General features: G+C 37.1%; 1 protein-coding gene across 1 annotated transcript in view; it reads left to right on the top strand.

Annotated features, from left to right (window-relative positions):
- Window positions 1-15428, top strand: part of LOC135200236 (TSC22 domain family protein 1-like) — a 231583-nt gene that overhangs the window by 20096 nt on the left and 196059 nt on the right. The window lies entirely within an intron of this gene.

Below are 15428 nucleotides of genomic sequence, written 5' to 3'. Positions count from 1 at the left end.
ATTATATAATTTTAAAAAATATATATAATTCCGTTCTTCTCATGGAATTCGAACCAGCGCAGAGGAAGAATGAGTTATAAGTTGATACCGATTCCGACCTTACAAATCGCATTCGAACTCGGGTATTTGTAATCAGATCGATATCCACCCACCCCTGCCCTGTTAACAAAGTTGTAAGTTTGCCGCCCGTAGCCAGTTATGAATTTTTCTCACATCCCCATGATTCATGTACATGCATTAAGCTACAAATGTTCTTTAGTATCCAATTTGCTCTTATTAATTTCTTTTCATATATGTTAAACGAAGGGGAATTTTTAGTTGATGATAATTCCGTCCTCTCGTGGATTCGAACCAGTGCACAAAGGAGAAAGCAGGATTTCAGTGACGTCACTACTGACTCGGACAACAAGTGAGGTATAAGTTGACACCAATTCCGACCCTACAAATCACTGTCGAAGTCAGGTATTTGTAATTACGTAGAATCGATATGTGATCGCAATAATAAAAGTAACATCATACTTACGCTGTGTACCTTCGTTCGAATGTTTGTGCTTGTTGAAGGGGATTTGCGCTATATAACAGATTCATTTCTCATATCTAGCTTAGCAAGGCTGGTTGCTTGGGTCTGCACTGTTGGACGTACAAAATCTTGAGCAATGTTCGCCACTTCCATGATCTCAACTAGGGGAAGGAAGGAAGGAACTCGCCGCAGGGGATGATGATGATCTGACTCCAAATGCGGCTCTGGTTGCTGTACCACATCAGGAGGGAAGGTCATGAGTTGAGGGCCTTACTTACTAGGAAGGGAATTTGAGATTCATTCTTAGAATCAGAAGATTGGGAATTATTAAGACAGGTAAATGGTGTCCTACCAGAACAAAATTAACATGAAAAAATGATAACTAAGGTTGCTGGGATTTCACTTCAAGGCGCCGAAGATGAGATTGCAGTGGTCTGGTCATGGCAATAAAGCACGATTGAAGTAAAGGATCCACAGCGAGAAAAGTCTGCCTGCAATGGAGAATGCGTATGATTGATCACTTGGCGAAATTAACGCAAATAAGGGTGCGCTGATGGCACCAAGTGTCCTAGATTGTAAACGCTGTTGAAATCACTTAAGAACACAAATTAACAATAATTTCTTCTTTATTTGACCCTAAATATCCCACATGAATATTTTAATCCTTAATGCAATTTTGTTATCCGTTTTTAATTGTTCCGTAAAAATACAATATATCATGCATGACTGAGAAACAAACACACTTTCGCTCTTATTGTATACAGTAGGTAAATGTCTAGAGGGGAAAAGGTCCGGGTGGGGGCGATGTGTGGAATGTGTGAGGGGGGGGGGGGGGGAAAAATGTTCCATGTGGAGGGGGGGGGGGGGGAAGGGAATGTATGTTCCTAAGCGCTCTGTCCTAGATAGTCAAATCATGCATAGAGTAGCACGGTGAAGCATCCTTTGCATTGAAGAAGTTGCACGGTGATGAACATCTGGAGTTTGCCAAATATATCTAAAATCATCGTTGTTTGGAGTCTTCCATGAAAGTACACTCAAGTTTTAGTGAGCCTAGCATCACCGTGTGTCCAAGAACATGCTCATCTTCTGGCAGTTGATTTGATTTGATTGAAGGACCTGGTATACCTTATGTTCTCAATAAGATCGTTGCAGTCCTTCCTGTCAGGTGATACGGTGTCGTCTTGTTCAATTGTGGGTTTATGAAAAGGGGGCCCCACTTTCCCCCGAAACGGAGAACCTCGAAGATAAGTAAATGCTTTGCGTCATAAGTTGTTAGATTGCAACCTGCATTGTCAGCAACAACGCTCCGTCTGTTTCAGTGGATGTGTGGAAGGGGTAGTACCGGTAACGGGGCTCTCACTCTTCGTTCCCGTTTGCAAGCAACATCACTACCAATGGTGCCACGTGATGTACGTTTGACCATGAATCGGAGAAGTCAGTGAAACGACTCCAAAAATCTATTTAGCTTTCCCGAAAGATGGCCGCAACGGCTCAAATCCTTGTCATTTGAAGTCTTTCCCTGAGCAGGCTATCTTGCCCCGCTGTCACTTGAAACCTGCACAGTAATCTTAACCTCCACATTTTATTGACAAAGGCTTCTTTTATTGTGTTTCCTCAGGCAACCAACCGGTTCAAGTTCAGAGACGTCAGTTTGCACGAACGCGTTCAGTTTAGTCATTCCTGCGTGTTTTCCTGCGTATGTGCCGTGTGTGTTTTATGTTTTGTAAGTTTTGCTCATTTCTATTCAGTCTCATTTATTTCTCTGTTAAGGATGCTCTCTGCTATTGCCGCCTTTGGCGTTTCTTTTTAAATATGAAACTTGCTATTGGTCGTTTTCGTAGCCAGAACAGTGTAAGATGTATGAAAGCTCTCCCAGAATGGTGTCAGGCCGTAGGGTTTGAACATCTTGAATACCATGTCCCCTTGTGAGCTGGCGAAAGAAGCAGGAACTTACCATGCAGGTTCTTCTAGAATATTTTGTTTACTTTATGTTCAACCAATCAGAAATTTGAAGATTAAAGACTAACGTTAGGGACAGCTCCTCACGTGAAAGCTTTGGCTAGGAATTTGCAATAATGATACTTTTTATTTTTTTTAAGGAATCTTGTCGCCACGGAGAGAGAGAGAAAGGAGAGAGAGAGAGAGAGAGAGAGAGAGAGAGAGAGAGAGAGAGAGAGCACACAGCATTTGATGCTCTTTGTGTGGACGAAGTTTTATGTTCTGCTGTTTGTGTAAAGAGCGTATGATTGCAATGTGTTTGTTCGCATGTTGTCATTCCTTATTATGGACCGATGTGCCTGGTGTTGCCACAATGCATGGTTGCTGCACTAATCTTCCACATTTTGTTTCATTAGGGAAGTTTATTATATCGTAGGGTCCCGGAAAAGTCTGCAGCGATTTCAGTAATGAGTGTAAATTGACCTTCGCCTCCAAAGCACATAAATGTGACGTGTCTGGACAATCTTCGCATTGCCTGTTGTCTGTCGAAATCTCGATCGTCGGGATCATTTTGTCGTCATCACGTAATTGAGAAACAATGTCGTTCTGCTGGAGTAATCACAACTACTTTTGTTTTGGGCTTCGAGATGTACTATCGTCGAACTGTCGATGGTTGGGAAGGAGGGAGGCTTGGCTGAAGGGGGGGGGGGGGGGGGGGGGGGGGGGGGGCGAGGTTCCCACTGAGCACGTCATCAACAACTCTTCCTTCAGAGTTCCTTTGATATTCTTCTACAGTTTTCATGGGTGGGTAGGGGACGGCGGGTTGGGAGGGGGAGTCGGAGAAGAGAAGGGAATGCGAGGGAACGTTTGACCTTGGAGAAGTTCGAAGGACCTAAAGCACCCTCAAGAGAACGCCAACTTCCCTCTCCTCTCCACTGCTCTGTTGCCACCATTGCCCGATCTCTCTCTCTCTCTCTCGTAAGATGTCTTGATCTTAGCGTTATCGCGTCAGGATCACAAGATAAAATAATGTGTGGTGAAGAGATCAACAGAAAAACGGTGTCTCTCAGTACGTCAGAATTTGTTTGTGCGTGTATGTGTGCGTGTGAGAGTAGATGCCAGCCAGCACCTGCCGATGATCTGTAGGCTACGACTAGCGGGTGCTGCTCGTGCTCGACTCGGTTGTGATGACGGTCGTCGCCTAACGTCTTCTTGGCAGTGGCCGGTCAGTGGACTCTGTAGCATATCTGCAGTGTGTTAACTCTCTCTCTCTCTCTCTCTCTCTCTCTCTCTCTCTTATATACCCCGTCATTTTTTTTTTTAAATATAATCAAGGTTATGATTATAGAAACGTCATTCACATTGCGTAACACGGTGGAACGTCACCCGTAATACGCTAGACCAGATACTTTTCTTCCATATTACACACCACCATGCGGTTTGTGTGCATGAGAATTCGTCCTCATTTCTGTGGGTGAATTTGTGTGTGTATATATATATATATATATATATATATATATATATATATATATATATATATAAGACCCATTAAAACACTGGTTTAAGGCTAAGGACTATATTTCGGTGGACTCACTTCCACCCTTATCAAGGTTGGAAGTGAGGCCACCGAAATATAGTTTTAAAGGGCCATTATATACTTGAGACATATTCTGTTTTAGAATTTACACACACACACATATATATATATAATGCATACGTGTATACTGACGTTATATACTATACACAAACACAATCACACACCGAAATAAAGACGTATTTGCATGTAAATCAATATTATTGATGCAGACAAAATCTCGCACATATATATAATGTATATATACATACCAAGGCCAATACTATATTGGTCTTGATACATACATACATATACACTAAACACGGCGAAACAGTGACTCACCTACACTGTTTCGCCTTCATTAGCCCCGGCGGCGTTAAATGCATTTTGCCCTTTTCACTAGTATGTACTAGCCCCTGCCCCTGCCCCTGCGGGGATCAAGTGTCTCCTCATTGCATTTCGCTGTTGGTTCGTCAGATGCCTGGTTTCGCTATCTCCCTGTAAAAAAAAAAAAATTAGATATACGTAAATATACACGCACGCGTGTACATATGCATGCGGCTTCTCCCTTTTCCTATCGGTTGTGAATGTCTTTGGTTCGGCCGTATTTATGTTCGGTTGTGCTGTCACCCTAACCTGTAAAATGATAATTTTACACCTGAATGTTAATGCTCTTGATGATGTCTCGGAAAGCTAAAAGGGGAAATCAGTACATCACATATTCCAGTAGCGTAATACTCTCACGTATAATGTGTGTACTATATATATGTGTATATGATATATATATTATATGTTATATATATATATTTATATATTTATATATATATATAAATATATATAATATATATATATATATATATATATATATATATATATATATCTCTTCATCATCATCATCATCATCAGCCGTTGCTTGTCCACTGCAGGAGAAAGGCCTCAGACATGTCCTTCCACTCCAGTCAGTGTATGTCTTTCTATGCCATCTATACCCGCAAATTTTCTTAGCTCGTCAATCATCGTCCTCTCGTCCTTCCCCTGCTTCGTTTGCAATATATATATATATATATATATATATATATATATATATATATATGTATGTAATGCATAGATATTATATGTATATATATATATATATATATATCTTTATATATATATATATATATATTGTATGTATGTATTGTGTGTGTACGTACATCATAAAGGTCATTAAGGTATCGTAACCCAAAAACTTACGTTTGGAACATCTGCGTCATGCTGGGCTATATAGGTTAGGTTTTCTGTGTAGCGAAACCAAACCCATCATATCTGTGGAAGACGCTCAACTTTTCATGAAGGAGAATCATAACAGAGTCGCGTCTTGCATTTGAGCGTTGGCCCTGTCTCTCCCCAGACACTTCGGTGAACATCTGCTTCACTTCCCCATTCTTCCACCATACAAGTTAGCTAGAATTCAGTGTAGAGTCATTATAGTGATATTCGAACAAACATGCCATTTCAATTTTCTTGGTAAACTCACATTTATCGCCAGTTAACATACAGTCGTCTGTAAACATCAGCTACTGCACATTTCATTCCCGGTTTGTCTTCCATGTTGCGAGGACCTGTAGTTTCAGTATATATACTAGTGGAATATATATATAACATATATATATATATATATATTATATATATATATATATATATGTGTGTGTGTGTGTGTGTGTGTGAATATACATATATATTATAATTAAGCGTCAATTTCTTAGTAAACCCGAAATCGCCTTGGATTTCTGACTATCATTTTCCTGTGGTATTCGCTTATTTAATGAAGTCACGTGGAATGAGCCAACAAACTGTAAACCCAAGAGCCTCTAAAGACAAATTAGGTCACACAGAAAAAAAGTTATAGGAAAAAGTGATGAATAAATGAAAATGAGTAAATAGAAAATAAGACCAGTGCTTCCCCCAAATTCAATGTCAGCAGAGAGCAGTAGTGAATTGACTCGTCATTCACACATTTGGAGGCCAGAAGGTTCTGCAGCTGCACTAGGCAGTCGCTTCCACGTTTTCGTTTTAGCCAAAGTGTAAACGCCGACTATAAACTGAATAATGTAAAATCGAATACTAGATAATGAAGCTGTTTGCAGCAGCAGCAGCAGCCCTCCTCCCTCGTATTGCCAGCAAAAACAGCCAGGTCAGGGAAAGGAGAATGAAAAGATGTTTGTCTTTGTAGTACAGTTAATGTAACAAACACAATGATCTCCCTTTACGTCTAAGCTACAAGTCAACATGAAGAGTTGGAAACTACCTTCAAATCTGATATTTGAGGTTTAATTAAAAATCATATATTGTTAGCCAAAAAGCTATTCTCTTCTCAGCATCAGTTATCAAAGAAAAAACATTAAGTTTAATTTGTCTCTGAAGAATTATCTCATTTCCCGTGTACTGTGACTTTTTTTTTTTTTTTTTTTTTTTTTTTTTTTTTTTTTTTTTTTTTTTTTTTTTTTTTTTTTTCGTATCGTCCCTGTAGGTACTTGCTTTTAATTTTTACATAAATTGTCTATCTCTAAATGTAAATATGATCTTTTTTTGCAATATGCCTAGTCAATATAAGGTTAGCATAAAAAGCGTAGTGAAATAGAAAATGCTAATATGAAAACCCCGTTGTTCTGTGGACCTGAGTGATCCGCGTGAAAGCAGACTTTAGCTTCTCTGAAGGAGGTCTGTGAAGGGTGTTCGACTCTGCACTGACTGGATACAAATGACGTCAATGAATCGTGGCATAAAACCCTCGCCAACACGACGACTGCTTACTCCCAAAAGTAGCCAGCCATCCATTTATTTTAACATTTTTGTAAGCGTTCTTTCACGTATTAGGCAGTTGGGCAACATAGTCAGATTTAAAAAACAACCACGCTCTTCTGTTGAGTTGAAACTATGGCCACAAGCGTCAACACTCCTTTCGTTGAAAACAGGGCGTCGGTATAACTATATATATATATAGATATTATATATATATATATAAAATATATATATAATATATATATATATGTATATGTGTGTGTGTGTGTATATCTAAATAAAAGGTTTTTGCCACGGAGGAAAAAAAATGAAAGGCGAGAGAGCCAAGAACATTCAGTCTAGCACAACCCTTTACTTGCGCCTAAGTAAAGGATCGTGCTAGTCCGAAAGTTCTTGGCTCTCTCGCCTTTCATTTTTTCCTCCATGGCACAAAAAACCTATATTTATACACAACATCACGTTTATATACTTCGTGATCAAAGTTATTCATATAATATATATATATATATATATATATATATATATATATATAATATATATATAATTTCTGTCGTGTTTAGTAAATAGTTTGACATTGGAATTCTGCGAAAAGTCTTCTTCATGCATGTGATTGGCAGCTGTATCCCCAAACTAAACATACTAGTCTCTTTGCATACTAGTAAATTGTGTTTTGTAGGACCACCCATTCAAGGAATGAACGGTATATAAGTCATCACTGAGATTTTAAATCTACAGTCTCAAGATGTGCTGGGGAAGCCCTGCAAAGCACCCTTGCACGCAGCTCAGCATTTGTGTTTGTGAGTGAATGCCCAAAATACATCACCGAGCCATTTCAATTTATTCTGTCCAATTCTCTATATATTTTTTAACTGCATTTTATGAAATAAAATCTGACCATCATTCAGAACAAATCCATCGGGCCAGCCCTCTGGAGGCCAGTACATTAGCTTAGTGGTCTGTTGAAACTGTTTCGTATACGCTATAAGGATTGTGGTATTTGATATTGCCATACAAATTTCTTTAGAAATGGTGGTCAAATTTTTGTGAGAAATGGCAGCAGTTGAATCCCTTTATTGCTTTTCATGTTTCATCTCTTTCGATTGGAGGGAAAATAGCGCTTTTAAGATTGTCATCCTTGGACGAATTAGAATGCTCAGGAACGTTTAAAGGACAGAGAACGTTCGCTTATTGGGGCCACAGAGGAAGAGTTTTTGCCGAGTCTCTCTCAGTTTGTTCCCTCGAAGTATTTAAATACTGATTGTTAGAAGAGGGTTCTTGCCTGTTGTGTGTTGGAAGGGGCTTTGCTTTGGTAGTAAACATACACACACACACACACACACACACATATATATATATATAATGTGTGTGTCTTTCTATACGTCCACCTCTCCATTTATATACATATAATCAAATACGAAGCCACACATCCAGTTCGCTTTACCTCTTACATAACTTATACCCAGAGGTAATTACAGATAAGATGATGTCAACGGCAGAATGCGAACCAATGCCTAGTTTAGAAACGGTAAACCCTGTGTACTGCGAGCTATCAAGATTTCTAACACACACACATACACACACACACACACACACCTATCTATCGCAGAACTTGGGTTTTACGGTCTGGATGAGCCGATTTGAAATATTTCACCAATTGGGAATGGATAAATATTTTACTCCGTCTTGGTTCGTTCATGAGACACGTATTGTTATTGTGCCGAGAGAAGGAGGGAGGGAGAGACAGACCATAGATATAGAGAGAAGAGATTGGACATCGTATAACAGCCAACGCAGTCTGTGACGTGCACTGCCTGGCGCCATTGCTATGCGATGATTCTTATGCAAGCAATGGCGTAACGCATACAATCTAATGGGAAACCCTATACTCTTTAAAACATGTTTTCTCGCATGTCCGTCAAGACTCTCAAATGATTTATGCATCATTTACTATATGCAACATGTACTTTATGCAGAAATAAAAATATTTAATTTTGCTGGTATATTTCTAATACACTTAAGCCATAATATGGCAACTGCATTATGGTTATTTTCTAAGCAGTTTTTAAAGACTGGTAAATTATCTTTGCAGCATTTACCAAGGACAATGTGTACTACTATATGTAGAAATAACCATTTTAATTCTGTCTGCTGTAGTTTGTATACACTTGAGCAATATAGTTGCCCATTTTGTCGTATTATGTGCCTTTCTTTCCACTATAAATTTAAGTACTGTTTTACTGTGTAGAGGCAGAACTAATTAATATCGTTCTTTATTCGTGCGTCAAACTGACACAATAAAATTTTGACAACAGTATTGTAAAATAATTGTCATCTCCACCCCTATCATCCCATATAAGCTTCATCAGTGGTGTATTAATATAATGATAATATCACTAATAGCCAGGTTCAATAGCCTGATACCTAACAGCCAATAGCAGTCCCTAGTCTGTACTGTTGGTCGAGATGAGATGTGAAACAAGCCCATCTTAGGTAAGATCACAATTAGGGTTTCCAGTTTGAGCCCGATTTTGTATCTCGGGATTTGGGGACATTTAGAAAATAATCCAGGGATTTGCTGGAAATACAATTATATTTCAGAAATATTTTCATTGTTAACCATTCATAGTAAGTGTTGTACACGGATTAAAAGATAAAATCTTATTAAAAGGGATAATAAAAAACATTAAATTTGGTATTTGTTGGTAAGAATATCAAGGAATATAACTTTGAATGAGTTACATTGGCAAATTTGGTGTCATCTTGCAAAATCTAAACAACTGATGTGCATTTTTTAGTAAACTTGTATTTTTGGAAATACTAAATAGCTTTGCCCAAAAACTAATGAAAATGACATCATACAGAAAATGCTGTCTCCATTTGTGACACAAATTAATATCTATTTTGAAAGCTGTATTATTGTAAGCCAGATGTTATAAAAATTATATATATATATATATATATATATATATATATATATATATATATATATATATATATATATATATATATGTGTGTGTGTGTGTGTGTGTGTGTGTGTGTGTGTGTGTGTGTGTGTGTGTGTGTGTAGCGCATAGTATTATTAGCAAATCAATATTTTGCCATGTTACTTCTCTAACAATATTCATGTGGCTTTCAGTCAGTTTCCGTATTAACTGTTTTATTTTTCAATAAATCATTTAATGGAGCCTCTCTATCCATAACAGCAGCTTTTACAGAATTGTTTTTATTTTCTTTGTTGGGAAACAAATACGTATATGCACAGTATTGTTTAGTTTTTTTTGCTCAAGAAATAATTTCATCTATTAAGAAAATAAACTTGAAAGTTGTAAAAAAAAAAAAAAAAAAAAAAAAAAAAAAAAAAAAAAAAAAAAAAAAAAAAAAAAAAGAAAAAAAAAAAAAAAAAAAAAAAAGGGGGGGGGGGTGGCGGGATTATCAATACTTTACCTTTTTCTATACAATCGTAATTCTTAAATAATACTGTGCATAAAAGTAGTATTTGTTCCAAGAAAGAAAAATTAAAATAAAATCATTCTGAAAAACCTTTTATTATGAAAAGAGTGGCTCCATTAAAAGATTTAATGAAAAGTAAAATGCAAGTTAATACTAAATCTAATAGAAAGGCACATGAATATTGTTAGAGAAATAACATGGCAAAATATTCATTTACTAATAATTACTACGTCCTGCACTATATATATATATATATATATATATATATATATATATATATATTATATATATATATATATATATATTATATATAATATATATATATATACATACATATACATATACATATACATATACATATATATGTATAGATATACATATATATGATATAGTATATATATATATAATATATATATATATATATATATATAGATGATAGATAGATAGATAGATAGATATATATCATTTTTATAACACTGGATTACACTGATGCAGCTTTCGTAATAGATATTAATTGGTGTCACAAATGGAGTAATTTCTGTATATCATTAATTATCATTAGTATTTCAAAAAACACATGTCAACTAAAACAAATCAAAATCTGTTGTTTAGATTTTGCAAGATGACACCAAATTTGCCAATGTAACTCACTGAAAATTATATTCCTTGATATTCTTAGTATCAAATATCGAAATTAATGCAGTTTGTTTCATTATCCCTCTTACTAAGGTTTATCTTTTAGTCCGTGTAAAACATATCCATTGAATGGTTAACAATGAAAATATTTCTGAAATATAATTGTATTTCCGGCAAATTCCTCGATTATTTTCTAAATGTCCCCAAATCCCGGGATCCAAAACTCGGCTCAAACTGGAAACCCTAATTGTGATCTTAGCTAAGATGGGCTTATTTCACATCTCATCTCGACCAACAGTACAGACTAGGGAATGCTATTGGCTGTTAGGTATCAGGCTATTGAACCTGGGCTGTTAGTAATATTGTCATTATAGTATTAATATACCTCTGATGAAGCTATATGGGATGATAGGGGTGGAGATGACAATAATTTTACCATACTATTGTCAAATTTTATTGTGCCTGTTTGACCCATATTAGATCTGCCTATAGAGAGTAAAACAGTACTGTAAAAATATGGTGGAGAGAAAGGCACATAACGTCGACAAATTGGTCAACTATATTGCTCAAGTGTATACAAACTACAGCAGACAAAATTAAAATGGTTATTACTACATAAAGTAGTACGTATTGTCCTTGGTAAATGCTGCAAAGATGATTTACCAATCTTTAAAGACTGCTTAGAAAATAACCATAATGCACTTGCCATATCTATACAACCTTATGGCTTAAGTGTAGAAGAAATATTCCAGCAAAATTAGATATTTTATTTTCTGCATAAAGTACATGTTGCATTCAGTAAATGGTGCTTAAATCATTTGGGAGTCTTGACGGACATCCGAGAAAACACGTTTTAAAGAGTACAGGGTTTCCCATTAGATTGTATGGGTTGCGCGCCATTGTTTCCATACGAATCATTGCATAGCAATGGCGCGCCAGGCAGTGCACGTCACAGACTGCGTGTGCTGTTATACGCTGTCTAATCTCCCTTCTCTATATCTATGGCTTTCTTATAAGTGCTTCAGTCTTATGTTAATCAATCATGAAGCCTCATTACCTCCCTCCACTTTGAAAGTTGACATTAATTGAGAAGACTAATGTTTCCGTGTCAAGGTTTGATCGAGTGTAGCAACTGTCGAATGTGACTTGTAAAGTAAAGTAGGCCTAAGGTGGAAAAACTATTGGTATTCGACATTGTTCCTAGAATAGTTTCCCGTTTTTAATCCGCCTTCTGGTAAGAGAGAAAACGGGTTTTCGTGTGAGAGCCAAAGAGTTGGATGACTGACTGCATTTAGGCACCGGGAGAACCTTGCATAACACGCAACCACAATTTTTTTTATTTAGTTCCTCGTCTTAATTTTGAGGAATTATTTATGACCTCGTATAAAGGAACGTATTTTCTTATATTCTCCGTGATAACGATGACAGTTTCTAATTGTATTTGACTCATTGCTGGGTAGGTTAGGCTCTGGGATTCAAACTTTTTATATTATTCGGGTGAAAAACCGTGAAAATAACCAATTCCACATCGAAGGTTTTAATGAAGTATTGTAGGGTGATTCCAAGTTATGTTTGAATGAGGTGCAGATTTATTATTTTCATTTTTTCATGGTTTGTTGGGTAATCGTGGTGATTTCTCATTTATCGCGAGGCTTTGGAATTAATTGTCCTCCTCTGTGAGTTCCTTTCGATTGAAGGATTAATGGGCGACGGCCCCTTCCAGCAGTGTAGCCTAATGTGAAAATTTCCTTGGATTTGTGGCCATTCAAGGTCTGTCCACGCTAGGAAACATTGTTTTGTTTGCACACTTTTTACCCTATTATTTGTTTCCCATTCAGATTGGAAAACGTGTAGCGTTTCTGTGTGTATATGTATAAATACACATGTATAATGTATGTATATGTTTATATATACATATATATGTATGTATATAAATACATATTCTTATATATAAATACATGAATGTATATGCACTTGAACATACGTACTTATATATATATATATATATATATATATATATATATATATATATATATATATATATATATATATAATATATAAATAGCGTGTAGATGTGCACAAGGTATGTATATAGAATAAGGGAGACCCATTCTATATACCTTGGATGTTCTTATGTCTGTGTATATGTACGCTTGTGCGTGTGACACTCCTTTTTCTAAAAGCTTCCTCACCGATCTCTCTTCCTTTCTCCTATGAATCCCTCTTCCTCGAGTGCATTCAACTGCCAAGTAGAATAGTACAGAGGCTACTGCATCGATCATTCCTGACCACAACTGAGGTCTGGACAGGAAACGTTTGCAAACTGTTTAGAAACTGTTTGCAAACATTTGCACACTTTGTTTCCAAACAGTGTTTCCTAGTGTGGATGGCAGGCCTTCAGACATAACCTGGCTCCTTTAGGTATGATGATCCTACACAAGGGAATTCATTCAACGCAAGATGTCTGTCAAGACACATACATATCCTTTTGATTTGTAATCCTAGTATCACGCCGACAGGGCGACTACGCCAGCGTTTTGACCACTGAAAGTATTTGAAACGATCTAGAAATAATAATAATAAAAAAAAAAAATCCCAGTAGATTGTTCACAGTTTGCACTGTGGTCTGAGTATTCAGGGGGGAACATTTTGTGTGAACATAAGTTTTTGAATGGCTTTATGCGTAATCAGTTTTAGGTTTTCATGATGAAATGTTCTACATTGGGTGGATAATAGACGTTTTCAGTACAGGCGTGTGTGTGAGCGCGTGCGAGCCAAGTGTCTTTATTTTTCTATATTTTCTCGTAGCTGAAGCGACCAGCTGAGCTTTGTATTATGAACAGATCGTATCCCTTACATGGATTTGTTTGTTTTCCCCATGTCTAAATATGGAACCCCTCCCGTACGCAAGAGGTTAGATTTATTGAGATGCCCTGGTCCCCCCGATTCATTGATTGACGGAAGCCGGGCGCCACTGGCCTTCATTTTGACATTTGTGGCTCACGTGTTTGTTGTGAGTCAGTTGCCGTCAGAACTTCGTTGGTAGAGTTGTGAGAATCCGTTTTTATTAACATTCAGGGAACTGATTGATACTTGAGTGTGTGTTGTAAGGATTCGGGAAAAATAATTGTAAAACTAGCAGCTTAGCTCAAGTGAATCAGTCTCTATTATATAATTTATGAACATCAAGGGAGTAAAGCAACTATTATATACATACCTTATGATGTTTAATAATTTGATATGAACTCGAAATCTTTGTTCTCAGGGTAATAAATGTCCAATTCAGAGGGAAAATGCTTTGTAAATTAGTTTAGGACTTACTCATTCCAAAGCAGCAATAAGATCCATCTGAATTATCCTACATTTCAAGGTTTTATTGCAAATGGCATCTCAAACCTAAAATGGCGATATCGCTGCTACCCAAATATTTTTCAGGTGAATTTTGACCATCAGCTAACAGCCCTTTAGATTCCACATACTCATTTAGTGGCTTAAAAAGAAGTTTTCTGCAACTTTGGAGGGCACAGGGAGAATTGAGATTGACCTGTATTTACTGCAATCTGCAAATACCCCCGTAGGGGAGACATGCCGTCAGTGCACCTCAATCGGTGCAATGTAGGCATTACTTGAGGTTCTTTGCAGTGTCCCTTCGGCCACTAGCTGCAACTTCTTTCATTCCCTTGACTATACCTCTTTTCATATTCTCTTTCTTCCATCTTTCTCCACCCTCTTCTAACAATTGATTCACAGTGCAACTGCTCTGAGGCATTCCTCCTGCTACGCCATTCAAACCTTTTCAAAGTAAATTTCCGTTTCAGCGTTGAATGGCTTTAGTTGCCCCAGTGCTTGGCATGATGCCTAAAACCTATAAGTCAACCTATGAATCAGTCAAGCTGCAGATGCCGCTCTTTGGAACAGGCACTGTATTGCAAAACGTGGGCTCGTCCGCAAAGATACTACGTCGACATAAAAATCTATAGAATCTACTAATCTTGGGAGACAACTTGTTATAGAAACGTTTTTAAAAAAAACAGGAAGAAAGTACAGGGTCTTCTCCGCCCCAGCTGTCAAGATGATCCAGAATTTTCTTACATCTCTGGACCATGTTGAGATTATATAAAGCCTTGGTCTTTTCAAAATGTATGGATGTGAGGTGTACACTTTTGCAAAGCCAAATATCCTTAAAATGCTCAAGTTTTGTAAGAAGAGGTTCAGAGTGACAAGTATGATGGAGAGGGACACCCTGGGGACAGTTACCAGTCTACCATCATCTGTTAATAGCAGTGGAATGGAAGACAGATGATGTCAATTTGGTCCACCACAGATGAGGCTGAGTAGTTCTTTCAAGTTTCTTCTTCAAGGAATTGTTGTCATTTCTCTCGGCTGTATGGTAAGGTCTTTTCGCAGCTCGGCGAGACTCAACAAAAATGGTGTGACTGATTTTCGTAAGAACGATTTTGTCTCCACACATTAAATTTCGTTTGTTGGTTATGGTAGACTCGTCTACATGTATTATCAAACTATGACTGG

Source organism: Macrobrachium nipponense, chromosome 26, assembly GCF_015104395.2.
Source record: "Macrobrachium nipponense isolate FS-2020 chromosome 26, ASM1510439v2, whole genome shotgun sequence".
Taxonomy (NCBI): domain Eukaryota; kingdom Metazoa; phylum Arthropoda; class Malacostraca; order Decapoda; family Palaemonidae; genus Macrobrachium; species Macrobrachium nipponense.
This window is presented reverse-complemented; position numbering and strand designations above follow the sequence as displayed.